Below are 15,734 nucleotides of genomic sequence, written 5' to 3'. Positions count from 1 at the left end.
GGGAAGTTGGGGAGCTGGGTGACGAAGGTGAAGGGATTAAATAACACAAATTGGTAATTACAAAATAGTCATGGGGATGTAAAGTACAGCACAGAGAACACAGTCAATGATGTAACAACTACGTATAGTGCCTGGTGGGTACTAGACTAGTCAGGGGGATCACTGCATAAATTACATAAATGTCTAACCACTGTGCTGTACACCTGAAACTAACACAAATTAATATCGAATGCCAACTGTAACTGAAAAAAAAATATTTAAAAAAATAAAGATGGGCCGAAGTGGCGGTCACTGAGGCGGCCACATGAAGACTGCGGGCACGGTCGGGCCACAGAAGGAGCTCTCCATTCATTTCCTTCTCGGGAACTGCCAGCTGGTGGAGGAGGAAGTTAACATCCCCCTCTGGCGGGTTCTGGTCACTGGTGCCCCTGGGCTTCTTGGCAGAGCTATGTACAAAGAATTTCAGCAGAATAATTGGCTGAATGCCTTTGGCTGTGGTTTTAGAAGAGCAAGACCAAAGTTTGAACAGGTTAATCTATTGGAGTCTGATGCAGTTCATCACATCATTTATGATTTTCATCGCCATGCCACAGTACATTGTGCAGCAGAGAGAAGACCAGATGTTGTGGAAAGTCATCCAGATGCTGCGGCTCAACTTAATGTGGACTCTTCTGGGAATTTAGCAAAGGAAGCAGCTGCACTTGGAGACTTCCTAATCTATCTTAGCTCAGATTCTGTATTTGATGGAACAAATCCTCCTTATAGAGAGGAAGACATACGAAGTCCCCTAAATCTGTATGGCAAAACAAAATTAGAAGGAGAAAAAGTTGTCCTGGAGAACAATTTAGGAGCTGCTGTTTTGAGAATTCTGTTCTGTATGGAGAGGTCACAAAGTTCGAAGAAAGTGCCATGACTGTTATGTTTGATAAAGTGAAGTTCAGCAACAAGTTGGTGAACATGGACCCCTGGCAGCAGAGTCCCTACACAGGTGAAGGACATAGCCACCGTATGTTGTCCGTTAGCAGAGAAGAGAATGCTGGATCCATCAATTAAAGGAACTTTTCGTTGGTCTGGCAATGAACAGATGACCAAGTATGAAATGGTACGTGCAATTGCAGATGACTTCAACCTCCCCAGCAATCACTTAAAACTTATAACTGACAGTCCTGTCTTAGGAGCACAACGTCCAAGAAATGCTCAGCTTGACTGCTCCAAATGAGAGACCTTGGGCATTGACCAGTAAACACCATTTTAAATTGGAAGCAAAGCATCACTCTGGCCCTTTCCTCGTTGATAAGAGATGGAGACAAACGGTCTTTCATTAGTCTATGTGTTGTCTTTTTGTAATGATAAATATAGTATGTGGCACTTTATAAAGAAAAAAGGACATAGTTTTGTATGCGTGCTCTTTAATTGTGACTCATGATCTTTCAGGTAAATGATGCCATTGAACTAGTGAAATTGTGTAAAAAACTACAGGCAATAATGCCTTGTTTGAAGTAATGTTTCTTTTCATCATTTTGTTTGTTCTGGCTCTGAGTATAGTAGATGATTATTCTTAAATATCTGAGAATCAGGATGAAGCATCTGCTGTAGACTTATATTTTGGGGGTAGGGGGATGAAATGCATTATCCATTCCTATAACCTCTACATTTTCAGGACTTCTGCAACTGTTGACCTTGTTTTAAAGTGTGTTAAATAGTATGAAAACCATTGGTGTTCATGATTTGCTTTGCTTGAGTACAGATTAAAATGTTTGAAGAAAGAAACTTTATTTTTGCAACTTAAGTACAGTTTTTATGCTTGAGATATTTCAACATGTTATGTATATTGGAGCTCCTGCAGCTTGATGCCTCCTGCTTTCGTAGCAGCGAACACTTGAGAGAGAGCACGCGTGTATTTTTTAAAAATATATAAAAGTGTTCTTTTCACTCCATATTACAAAGTGATATTTCATATGTGTGATTAATAATAATGGGCCTTATATTTTGACCATTCATGAATAATAATAAATACATACTGCTGGCATGGTAAAAAAATTTTTTTAAATAAAAAATAAAGTAAAAACAATAATGGATGTGATATCTCAATTTTTTTATTGGAATGTAATTTATATATAGTAAAATGCACTTAATCTTAAGTGTTCAGTTCAGTGACTTTTGGCAATTGCATGTACCTCTGTAACTAGCAAACCAAAACGAGATACAAAATGTTGCAATCACTCCAGGAATTTACATCATTCCATTTTTCAATTACACCTCAATAGAGCCATCTACTTTTTGACTCCATCTCTACAAATAAGTGTTCTAGACATTATATAATAGGAATTATCTAGTATGTATTCTTTTGTGTTCTCCTTTTTCTGTTCCAATGTTTTTGAAAATCACCCATACTGTGGTATCAGTAGTTCATTCCTTTACCTTGTTGAGTAGTGTTGTACTTTATGAATGCACCATAATTTGCTTACCCCATCTCTTGTTTTTGGCTATTGTGAATAAAGCTGCTGTGAACACTGGTACACAAATCTTTACATGAACATAGTTTTTGTTTCTCTTGGGTCAGCATCTGGGAGTAAACTGGTTGGTTCATGGACTAGATGTAAGTTTTAATTTTTAAGAACTGCCCAATAATTCTCCAAATAAGTTGCATTTTATGTTACTACTAACCATGATGTGTGAGAGTCTCATTTGCTCCATATCCCTGTCAGCATTTGGTGTTGCCAATCTTTTATATTTTAATTCTTATGAGGGATCATCTTGTAGAGGTAGATTTCATGGGGTTTTGTATTTTATAATTATAAGACCTCTAGAAAATGTTGAGAAGTGATGGGTATGGATATCAGTGCCTTGTTTCTGATCTCAGGGGAAAGATTTAATGTTTCACCAGCAAGCATAATATTAGCTATAGTTTTTTGATAGATACCTTTTATAAGATCTCCCTTCACTTCCAAGTTATCTGAGAGTTTTTAATATAAGATGGATATTGAAATGGATGTTGGTTTTTGTCCAAAGCACTTTTTGCATCTATTATGATGTGCTTTTTCTCCTTTATTCTAATAAAGACTGATTGATTTTCTAAAGTAAAATAATCCTTACAATCTTGGCATAAACCCCACTTGGTCATGGTGTACTTCTTTACTTAAATATTGTTGTATTTGATTAGCTAAGTTAATTAGACTTTGTTAACTCTATGATCATCAAGGATTTTCTTTTCTTGCTACCTCTCAGTCAGGTGTTGAGATCATAGTCTTAGTATATTGGCATCATAAATCAAGTTGGGAAACGTTTTCTGTTGTCTCTTGTTTTCTGAAAGAATTTATGTAGTACTAGTGTTACTCCTTCCTTAAATGTTTGACAGCATTCAAAATAACCTGAGTCTATTTTGATTTTTTCTATTTCTTAATCTAACTAGTAACAAAAGAAATGGAAATTAAAACAACTTATTTCATTGTTTATTAATCTCATTTGCATAATTTCAAAAACAACGGTCAGTGTTGTCGAGATAGTGTGAAATAGACATTGTCATCTATTGCTACAAATTTTTTAGAAAACAATTTGTAAATAAGCATCAGGAATCTTAAGATCACGTACACCCTCTGTTCTACACATTTAATACTTTTGTAAGGAAACAATCAGAAAGATATCCAAAGATGTATGCATAAAATATTAATTAAAAAATGATTGTTATATCACTTAAATTTTAAAATATCCTAAATACTCAACATTAGGGAAACTCATTTGTCATGCATATATAAGGAAATATTATACCACCAGTAAGATTAAGTTTCAAAAATGTTCATAATATGATGTTGGGGCCAGGGAAACAGTTCCCCTACTCATTTGGTTCTTTTGGCTGGTTGAATAATTCAAACAACATACAGCAGATTAATAGGAGAAAATTAAATGTTTAATACTTGTGCATAGGGAATTCACAGAAGCGTGAATATTCCGAAGGCAGGCAACATTGGGTATATAAAACATTTTTGGACAAAGGAGAAAGGGTGGGTGGTGGAGCGTTAGGTCTCAGAAGTGAGAATGGGTGATTTATAGGAATGAGTAGTTGAGAAAGAGGGGAACAGATGGGCAGGAAAATTCTTGCTGGACGACTCAGAAACAATGGGACACAGGGGTGTCTAGCTAACAGGCGTGGAGTCTCCCTGACTAATGCAAGGGTGAAGATTCTTAAGAGAATTAAGCCAAGGCTCCTTTCCTAAAGTACATTTTTCTGTCTGAATCTCTTGGGCAGGAAAGGAGGAGGAGACACAAAAGTTCTTTCTGAGTCTTGTTTCTTAACAAACAGCTTAAAATCAATATCCCAAAAAGTAGCTTCAGGATAGCAAAATTTTGATTCCTTTCAGTGAGAAAATGCCTGTAAGTAAAAAATGAAAGATACATTTTAATTGATGATGTGATCACAACTATTTAAAAAATTAAGCACTAGAAACTACATGACAAATGTTAACTGCATTTTTTTGTCTGGTTAATAACATCAGATAATATTTTGTTCTTTTAACATGTTCTTGTGCTTTTCAAATTGTTTTTTATATCACGTAAAGTAATTATATATACACAAAAGAAATTATATATATCTGAATGATGAGAAAGGCCCAAATTTGAACTTAACTCGATTGATTTTGTTTTAGTAAAAATATTCAATACTGAGTTAGAAAGTTGATAACAAAACAAGGTATGAGTAAAAAGCCTAACATTCTACGTGTATTATAGAACAGAGAGAGTCCGTCTACCTGGCGTTTAGCAGAGCCAAACACAAAACATGGAGAATTGCAGTGGAGAAATATTGGCTATTGTATTATGAATGGCACCATCCAGGAGAATGGGAAGCTAATGCACGAAAGCCCGAACTCCCCAATGGTGTGTACATTACAGATTGTATAGGAAAAATCATGAGACACCGTGGATTAGGGGTTGGGGTTATGCTGGAAGTTGATTGGTTGAAGGTGAGGTAAGAGTAATGAATTATTTCTTCAGGTCTTGAGGACAGTTCTAAAATTGTTTTTGGAGTCCCTCTGGTCTCCTGGGAAAGTGATAAGGGGGTCTTTCCACCTTAGGACTCAGGAATTAGGTGAAGGAACTTAGGTGAAGATATTATCTTTAGACTGCCAGAGGTCTGAACTGTGTGACCATTAGTCAGGTCCAGGCTACTGTTTTCTGCCTTGGGAGCTGCCAATTATCCAGAGGAAAGGCTAATACATATATATATATATATATATATATATATATATATATATATATAAATATAAATATATATACATATATGTGTGTGTATATGTATATATGTATATATATGTGTACACACACACACACATATATACTGGGGGTGCCAAATAAATGTACACATTTTAAGAGATGTTATCTATGCATTACTTTTCGAAGTTTAATTGAATTATGGTAGCAGTGTATAGTATGATGTTCGCTCAAAAGATGGTGCTAATCAAATAAATGTTAGCACCATTCATTGCATAATTTTATTATAGTTTTTCCTTTCTTAAAATGTGTATACATTTTTTTTGGCGCACTCTTTCTCTCTCTCTTCATCTCTCTCTCCATTTATATATATTATTAAGCCTTAAAATGTCACCAACAGGAACACCCTGAAGCAATTTTCTTTTGACAAGTCCCCAGAAGCTTTTATTATAATGGAGATTCAGAGCAAACACGCGTCTGCTATAGGGGTTCCCAAAAGAGCGCTTTTGAGTTATTTCTATATATGGAGAGAGAGAGAGAGAGAGAGAGAGAGAGAGAGAGAGAGAGAGAGAGAGAGAGAGAGAGAGAGATTATTTCTAGATCTAGGATTTAAAACTGAATTTAATAAAAGTCATAAGGACCCTTGGTTTCACATGGAAAAGTGTGATGATAAAAAGTTAAAAAGTCAGAGTCAAAGTAAAAACATTTCATAGAACAAGAAAAAAAATGTTCGGTAAATTTACTGAGAACAGAAGATGTTAAGGCTTAATAAACTCAACAAACAAATGCCAGCTGTCTTGAAATGCTCTGTATACAGCTTAATTTGAGGCTTTTGATAAATATTAATATTTTTTACCATGCTGTCTCTGAAAATAGAATTTTTCAAGAAGAAGGAAAATATGCTGAATTCAAAACCCTAAAGGAAAAATATTTTTATGTTGTGATTAAATGTAATCAATAGTTGGAAATTATGCAACCAGAAAGTGAGAGCTGATTTAATATTCATGAAAGAAAGCTCAGTCTGTAATTTATTAATTAAGTAACTTTGTCTGTTGATGTTACTTCTAAAAAAGCCATGAGAGAACTTAAACATGTGGGAAAAAGAATGTTAAAGGGAAAACATAGAGCTAATAAGTCTTTCTTCCCCAACCAACATTGTGACATACCACCTGTTTCAGCCCCAGTCATGTCACCTTGGAGTCTTGACAGCCTCTCAGTAGCTGATTTCTTGGGCCAGGTTCTAAGCATTTGTAGACTTGAGTTTTCTCTTAAATCATAATTGAGTCATAAATGCTGCCATTCTTTTTCCAGTTCCTTATTCACTTCTAATTTACCTTTCAACAATTTAATACAATTCAATCTTAATCGTTTTGAAAACATAGGAAGGTTGTACTTTGTTGCCATCTTGTATCTCGGTGGGGACATTTGACAAGTCCTGGACAATCAGATTGAGGAGCCTAACATTTGTTACCCACAAGCAATATCCTACAGACATCTTTGTCTGTCTCATCGAAGCAGGAAAGCTACGGTGGCTGTTGCATCAGCCTGGGTCCCGGAGTGCCGTGATCCTGGAGCAGAGTTCCTGGCTAACCCACAATGCACATGTATCATGACAGGAAAGAAACTTTGTTGTTTAAAACTATTGCAATTCAGGAGTTATTTGTTACTACAGCATAACCTAGCCTATCTTGACTGATATCTAACCAAAATACTATACAGTAGAGAACCAGTTAAATGATTAATGATGTAACATAACTTGGAACACTGTATAGTCCTTAAGAATTTTAGAATCAGATTACATTTTGATGTGAAGAGTTGCTTACAATATAGTACTGAAAAAAATAATAAAATATATATGTAATATGGTCTTATTTTTAAATATTTAATGCAAATTTACATGCAGGTGTTTGATTAAACAAAGATTAGAATGTTTTATACTAAGATAATATACAGCAAAATATTATACAGCAAAATATTAGCCAGGATTACACGGCAGGATATACATAGATGATATTTTTCTTTTTGCTTATTTCTGTACTCTACCTGTAACAGGGTGGAAGTCTTCTGCTTCTCTCTCTGACTCCACCATAATTCCAGCCTGTATTTCTATAGCTATGCTAATTGTTGGAGAAATTCTGCCTGGGACATTAGTAACTTCTAGTCTGAATCGCTGGGAACAAATTGAGTTGGGGATTTCCTCTGCTCTTCCTTGGGTTACCTCTGTTCTTGTCCTGCCCCTTCTCCCTTCCCTAGATAGATAGGTCCTAGGAGCTTGGGGCGCTCTCAAGATGGATTTGAGAACACTAGAGTTTGCCCTTCTTCTCGTTATTGCACCATTTTATAAATAAAATCTTTCCTTATTCCAAACTCTAATCTATTGAATATTAAATATTTGATGTGCTGAGCACACTGGCCTCTGACTGCAACATATTGTTTTCAGAAATGAATACATAAAACACTAATGAAATAACAGAAGTTTTTAATAAGAGACAAGAAAAATGTTGGGAGTGGGCTGCAGTGTGTGGCAAGGATTTTCTCTATACTACATTAAAATACTAATTTCTGAATCCCCAGTATCCAAATCAAACTGTGTAATAGACATGCTTGATAAAAATGGGAAGAAACTCTAGGATAAAAAAGGATGTTTCACTGACTGTTATAATTATAGAGCCTGAAATATCTTATCTTCAGTTGAAAGACAAGAGTTTCAATTATAGAGAAAAATTCTAAAAATGTGACTCTTTCCTGTGGTGACAATAGGACTTGACAAGTAGTATGTGCCCTGAGGCATTTCCTGAACTTATTTTTCTCTTTAGAAATGACTCAAAAGGGCTCTGCTGAGGAACCCCTATAGCAGACTTCCGACCTCCTGTGTTTGTTCTGAATCGCCATTATAATAAAAGCTTCTGGGTCTTGTCAAAAGAAAATTGCTTCGTGGTGTTCCTTCTGGCCACATTTTCAGGCATTTTAAGCAATGTTGGAAACCTAGCAATGCGGGCGTTGCGTTCGTCTTCAGAGGTTACAAGTCTGAGTCAGTTTTATCCCTCAGTAAACTGGGCACAAGTATCTCCATGGGAATATTGACTGGGCTAGATTTTGGGAGTTTTCTCTTAGATAAGTCTGAGGGCACAAACTTAATGAAGCTTTATGTAACCTTTTAATCTGCTAAGGGCATCTGTGAAGGAGAGTGTGTACAGGATTTACTTCCACAGACTTTTTTAATTGATATGATAATGATGCCAATGCACTTTCTACTCCTTTGCAAATGTCCAACATCTTTCCAACGGAGCCAAACTGCAAAATTTGAAAACTCTTTAAAGGTTGTTAGAAATCAAAATTCAACTGGGTAACTTTGAAGATCTAATTGGCATTAAATGATTCATGAATGAAGCAGCAGCCTGTCTAGCAACTGGAAAGGCCGTCTGAAGGGATGGAAACTAGGAAAGGTTTTTATAGGGAAAAGGGCAGGGCAGGGGAGTTATTAGCAAAAGAACAGGAAGGATTATTTTTAGACCAGGGCATTTCCTTTTGGGGGACAGGGGGGTGGGGGAAGGGAAAGACAAGGGTTTTTGTCATGCAGTGTGTGTCTTCTTGCAAGGGAGACTAAAAGGGACCATGTGACAGATTACATTGTCAGTGCCGACAAGAAACCTCCAGATAGGTTGATTAAGGTTACATTTCTCCTGAAGGTCAAAACTGCAATTAAGTAAGTTATTAACTCTAGGTTTGGTACCATGGGCTTTAGCACAACTGATGCCATTGGGCCTGTGGTTTTTCTCCTTAACAACGTTAAGTCAGCTCCCAACTTTCAAAGGGTCTCTTAGAATATTGGTCTGTAAATGTATACACAGAGCCCTCATTTCTCTGCCTAGGAGAGTTATATGGCTCTACATACTACTCACAAAGTTTGCTGGGGAGGAAGGGGGGTCCACCCAGTTAATAGAATTGTTTTGTTTTTTATCTAATAATCTGTACTTTGAGAAATATTGAGACAGTCTTGCTGTAGCCAGAGAGCCAGACACTATTGCGTGCTTCATGAAGGGGTTCAGAACAGGCCTCCCCAAGTTGTACCACTTTGGCATGTGAATTTTGAGCTGAAAGCCATTGAGACCTAGCAGACTCACTGAAACTTTTGCCTCTTCCTTAAAGAATTTAAATTTGGGGCTTGCCCATAATAAAAGTTATTACCAGATATAACATTTTATAACCGATCTACGGGGCAGAGCAAACATCTAATTACTGAACATCTGCTCATGTTATAGTCCCACTAATTGTCTTCCTCCCCTCTGAAGCCCCAAGGCACCTTACCTCAACCTTAGTTTGTTATGGATACCAGGACCGGAAAGAACCCAAGCGGCATCGGAGAGTTAGGAGAGTCAGCTTTATTTCGCTGGCGGGCTCAGCGGGATCATTCCCAAAAGACTGAGCCCCTAGCAAGGTTTTGAGCAGGTTTTTATGGGTTGGGGACTTCCTTGAGTTGGGGAAGGGGTAGATGTCATCTGGTGATTGGCTCAGGGTGTGGCTTGGAGGGGGCTATGCGGAAGTGGGCTGGGGTTTAGGCTGGGGACTTCTCTCTCCTCTTGGGCCACCATTTTAGGTCCGTTCCACGTGGCAGGGAACCATCTTAGGTCAGCCTCTCCATCAAGCTCAGAATGCCATCCATGCCTCATTTTAACTTCCTATCTCTGAACCTCTCATGTATGTGTATGTGAGGTTACCATGCGTATATATGTAATTAAATTTGGTTATTTTTCTCTTGTTAATCTGTCTCATATAGATTTAATTATTAGATCAGCAGAAAGAACCTTGAAGGATAGAGGAAAGTTTCCACCTCCCCACATTCACATCTCTAACAGGTCTGGTAGACCTGAAAACACCTCTGGTGCTATTCCCACAGTGTCCAGTGGATGCAAAGACCTTGCTTCCATTATTCTGGCCTCTCACTGAAGCCTCATCAAAAGTCACTGTCTGATCTCAGATGCACAGTTAGAAACAAAGAAAGGCCTGGCCTCCACTCAGATGTGACACAGGATGGTGGCGAGTGGTGTCTGCTTCCCTGTGGCGGTCATTTCCAAGGCCAGCTGTGCCCAATGGAGCAGTGACCTCATCAGGATCATCAGTTGTGGTGCTGGTGAAGTAACGACAAGGGTCAGATGGCAATGGAAAATGTGAATGGTATTTCAGACTTAGACTTTACATTAACTAGTGTCATGGAGAGGTCAAATCTAATTCCTATGTTTTTTTGGATAAAAGATTAAGGCAAAACTAAAAACTGAAACAAAGTATACAAGTTTTCATTTGAGGGGGAAATAAATTCACTGTGAGAAAGTTGAATTTCAGGTCCCTGCAGGGACTTCCAGGCTGTCGGTGAAGAGGTAGTTTCTATTCTTGGCAACTAAGTGGTTTTGAGGAGGACTTTGAGGGAGAAATTAAAGATGACATTAAGATTTGGGTCATGCAGGTCGTACTGTTGACTTCAATACCACCTGTGATAAGCAGTGATAAGAAAACAAGGAGATTGCAAAAAAAAAAAAAAAAAATTAAAGCTAGATGAAAGAAGAGCTAATTGATAGAGTCAGATCCCAGAGGAGGAGAGGGGGGAAATCAAGTGTAGGGGGTGAGGGTGAGGACATAAGTATTGAAAAAGAAGTTGGATTTCAAGAATTTATTATGTCAGAATATTTTGCTAATCTCATTATTGCGTGTGTGTGTGTGTGTGCGTGTGTGTGTGTGTGTGTGTAAGAATGTAAGCCCCCTTTGCTCACCCAGTTGGGGAGTGTGATACAATACATATCAATATATATCAAATAGAGCAGAGTGCCTTATATTCTGATGCCAGCAGCTGATGGTAAGCACAGAAGAGTGGTGGGTCTAGCCTTTGATTGCCAGGAAAGAGCAAAGAGAAAACTAAGTACACCATCCAGAGGCAGAGCAGGAGTGAGGAATAAAGGAAATAGTTTAAAAGACTCATCCAATTCAAAGGGCAGAGAGGGCAAATATTGGGTCTCCTGGTAAAAGTCTATCGTAGGCTCAGAAGATAGAAAGAATATGTTGTGGAATGGATATAGAATATGAAGCCTGGAGCAGGACCCCCGAGGAGTTTATATAGAGAATCAGGCCCCTTATACAGGACCTGGCGGGCAGGGGGGTCATACCCATGGCCATGCCAACAAATGAGGTGGAAGTATTAAGGTTGATTCTGAAGGTTTGGAGACATACAAACACATAGCAAATACCATTTGCTTTCAAGAGAGTGTCCAACTGATTTTGTGGTTGAATTTTCAAGGCCAGTCAGTGTGTTTATTTTAGGTTAAATGGAAAATGATAATTAGGACCCACTTATTTGCCTTTTTATTTAGTATAAATGTATATAGCCAATGCAGAGTGGTTTTATAGTTCCTTTAACATTTATTTTCCAAGTCAAATGTTTAATTTTATAAGGTAACCAATTCTGTTTCATTGAGATAGAATACCACCCTTTGAATTCCCAAATACACATTTACTTTTGACCTGCTGAGGTTTGGTTTTTATGGCTCTGTGTAACAAACAGCAGAAGTCAAAAGTACCACTTATTTAGAAGTGTGAAACTGATTTCAGAGATGAAACCAATGCTTATTTATTGCATATCTTAAGAAGTAATTGAACTTCTGATGAAAGATTTGATGGACAAATTGCTTTCATTAGTAAGACAGTCTTGCAAGGCTGATTTAACATAAACAGGTCAAGCAGTTTCCAGCTAGATTTTTCATGGAAGTCATTTTTGCAGAGTAAGGAATTCTGACAAATATTAAACTCTTTTTATGTCTTTCTAAATTACCTTCCTATTTTGTCAATGTATAGAAACTCCAATTTACATATTAATAATCACTGTGTATTTGTTAAGTTGAGCCCTTTGCTATGTGATACTGCTCCACATACTGGAGGTGCCAAACAAAGGTACACAAGTGGACACTTTGGTCAGTGTTGCTCAAGCAGTCGTTCACTGTAATCAGAAGTGTCTGGACACTGATGATAACCACTTTGAGCACCTCTTGTAATGGCAGAAGTCGATCGTGACTTGTATTCATCTTTTGTTATCGGTATATATTGAGTATTACAATTTTAATACAGTTTTCCTTTCTTAAAACGTGTATAAATTTTTTGGCACCCTCTGTATATATCCACAGTGAATTATTTAGCATCAATCATGGATAACCTGATGCTGCTCATTTTAATCTTTTGGACCAAAAATTAATGATCTTATAAGTATGCAACAAAACATGTTTTGAGAGTCTCATTTAAAAAACAGTGTATTAATAGCTTCTGAAAATCTAAGTGAAATGGTTCATTTCTACCCATTAACATCAGTGTAATAAGGTCTTTATTTCTGGACTGGCCAAAATCTACAGTAATAGAAGTGTAAGAAAAGGCTCACTCTTAAATTATCTTTGCCAATTTTCTCAAACATAGAAAAGGTACTGTTTATAGGTTTTGTTTTTTTGTTTTTGTTCTAGAGTAATAGAGGTAACAATCTCTCTTATAGCCCAAATTGGAAAGGGGGAATTAATCTCTGTAAAATCAATTATGTATTATTAATAAATGCAACCTAGAATATCTACTACGCATTTTATTTTAGGTGCTAAATGCTTCATGTATCACTTTTAAATCATTTTCATGGAGAAAACAGATGCAGATATTAACTCCCATTTTCCACATGGCAAACACGAAGCACCGAGTGAACAATAGTCCTATTAAAAGGAGTTAGTTGCAAAGCCAAAGTAAGAAACTAAGATTCTTTTTATTTTATTATGAAACACCCAAGAGTTTGTTTTCTAAAGCTTCTTAAAATAAAACTAAACCTGAGAAGCCAAAGTAGCCTTTAGACTAACGGCCATGTTGTATTTCCTGCCTCCAAGAAATTATGGAACCATATTACAATCAGTGTTTTATAAACTCATTGTGATAATTCCAGGCTGCCATTTTTCTAGACCTTTTTGGGGGGTTGTTACCAATTTCATTCCAAGGGTATGGACCAGTGAAAATAAAAATATGCTCAATTTCTTCTTTACCACCAGAGTCTAGGGAATGGCGGCAAGCTCACACAGTGAAGCCCCTCTACCTGGGCTTCTGATCAGATACCACACCGGACAGTTTCCCTTCAGCTGCCCCATGGCCCTGCTTTGACCCCACTTCTCCAGACTGCAGACCACTGCCTCACGGTAGTCTACAGTGTGTCCACACATCCCCATTCCTTCTCAGCCTTGGTTTCTCCTCCAGGAGATTTAGTTGTATCTTGTCCTATCATTACAAAATTTCATGTGATAATTTTATAGATGAGGTTTATAAAGCTTAGGGAGATGAACACACTTGGCCAAAGCCAAGCAGCTTATAAGTGTAAAAGGCAGAATTTGAACCAGATTTGTTTGATTTCAAAGACTCCTTTTTAACCACTAAGCCACACATACAAATATTGAAGATCCTCACCTGACCTTGGTATGTGGAGCGGGAAAGCTGGTCTAAGAAGAATCACTGAGCCTCCCACCTGTAGTGCTCTGTAAGCTCCGCTCACCCTGCAGCAGGCCTGGCTTTCCTCTTACTCTACTGAGTTATTACTTCTTCTAGGGAATCTTCCTCTAGAATGCCAGTGCCTTCTCTTCCCGAGGATGTTTTGACCCTTGGGAATGTCCGCCTGTGTGGGGTGCAGTTGTGTACGTACCTGCCCGATTGCTGTTTTGCCTGTTTTTTATAGAATGAAAGCAGGCCAAGTCCTTTCTATAAAATTTTCTCCGAAAGACTCAGGAAATCTTATGCAGAAGGTGCATCCAGGACAGCAACTTAAAAGGCTCTTGGATTTAAAGGAACTCAGTAACTAAAAGTACTGCTGGCTTTTACATGATGCATTGCTCACAGGCTCGAAACTTCTTGAGGGAGGGATCCAGGTCTAATTGTTGAATGTTCTCCATGTACTCTGTGTACCATAAAATGCTTCTCTCGTATATTTGCATATGGTGTAGATGTGTTATCCATTTATTTATTGTTACCAGTTTGGCCTTTAACCTCCATTAGGTACCCTTCTTTTTTTCCATTCCAGACAGTTTCAGAGGCAGAAATGGAATAGGATTGGTCTGAGAAGTCTATGCATTGTATTTTCTTTTTCTTTCCTTGAATAAATGGCCACAAAAGAAAAACTAGGAGCTTTTACATAAAAATCCAGATTTCGAACACTTCTTACAATGCCAGGAGACCCAACAGCATGAGGCTGGAGTGACAAGCAACTGTCCCTGAGGGAGGAAGGGCAAGCTCTCTGCATCCCTGCTCCTCCGGGTGAAAGTGCATTGCCGAGGCCTAGAGGCACCTCTCCCACACTGCTGTTTCTCTTATAACGAAGTTTGTTTTCTTTTTTTTTAAGTTATAGTTTATTGGGGTGACAATTGTTAGTAAAGTTACATACATTGCAGGTGTATAGTTCTGTAATACATCATCTGTATCTCACATTGTGTGTTCACCACCCAGACTCAGTTCTCTTTCCATCACCATATATTAGACCCCCTTTACCCTGTTCTAGAGCCCCTCTCCCCCCTTACCCTCTGGTAACCACTAAACTATTGTCTATGTCTATGAGTTATTTTTCCTTCATTTGTTTGTCTTGTTCTTTTGTTGTTTTCAGTTTTATATCCCACATATCAGTGAAATCATATGGTTCTCTACTTTTTCTGTCTGACTTATTGTGCTTAGCATTATACTCTCAAGATCCATCCATGTTGTCACAAATGGTCCTATTTCATCTTTTCTTTCGAATAGTATTCCGTTGTATATATACACCACAACTTCTTTATCCATTCATCTATTGAAGGATATTTTGGTTGTTTCCATGTCTTGGCCACTGTAAATAAAGCTGCAGTGAACATTGGAGCACACATGTTTTTATAGTTAAATGTTTTCAGATTTTTTGGGTAGATATAACAAAGTTAAAAAGCTAGTAAAACAATCATCGTCATTTCTCTACCAAAAGTGGGAAAGTAAAAGAGAGTGTGTTTCAGGAAACACTGATGTGACCATATTTTGTTGCTCAAGTGAATACTATTCCTGAGTTTTATAAAAAAAATGTTTGTGATAAAAGAAAAATGTTTCATAGGTACCATGAAAAGTAACCTATGGTAAATACTATAAGAAAATATGGGAAAGATCTTTGATTAAAAAAATGAAAAAGAACAATATCTAAAACATTTTGCTTTTCCAAGCGATGTTGCTGTGAAATGCAGCTGTGATTTACGAGGTCTAGCTTTTTGTCACCTTGAGACCGTGGGAGTAGACAGTTGGACATAGTTGGCCTGCTTGGGAAATTTATCGCTAATTAATTTTATTACAATAATAATGTCTGTTCTATGAAAGAAAGCTCATTTAGGAGCTATCATATATGATACAAAGAGGTATAGGATACAGCCCCTGACCTCCAGGAACTGTCTTGATGTTGTCATTCATTATTCTACATTTACTGAGTTCCCCGGTGGGTCAAAAACTGTGCTGGACTGGTGATGCCAAGTATAAGT

At 37.5% G+C, this 15,734-nt stretch overlaps 1 pseudogene; it reads left to right on the top strand.

Annotated features, from left to right (window-relative positions):
- Positions 1 to 304: 304 nt before the first annotated feature.
- On the top strand, positions 305 to 1,325 carry LOC109454101 (methionine adenosyltransferase 2 subunit beta; annotated as a pseudogene).
- Positions 1,326 to 15,734: the final 14,409 nt, after the last annotated feature.

The sequence above is a fragment of the Rhinolophus sinicus genome, linkage group LG05 (assembly GCF_036562045.2).
Source record: "Rhinolophus sinicus isolate RSC01 linkage group LG05, ASM3656204v1, whole genome shotgun sequence".
In the NCBI taxonomy this organism is placed as follows: Eukaryota; Metazoa; Chordata; class Mammalia; order Chiroptera; family Rhinolophidae; genus Rhinolophus; species Rhinolophus sinicus.
This window is presented reverse-complemented; position numbering and strand designations above follow the sequence as displayed.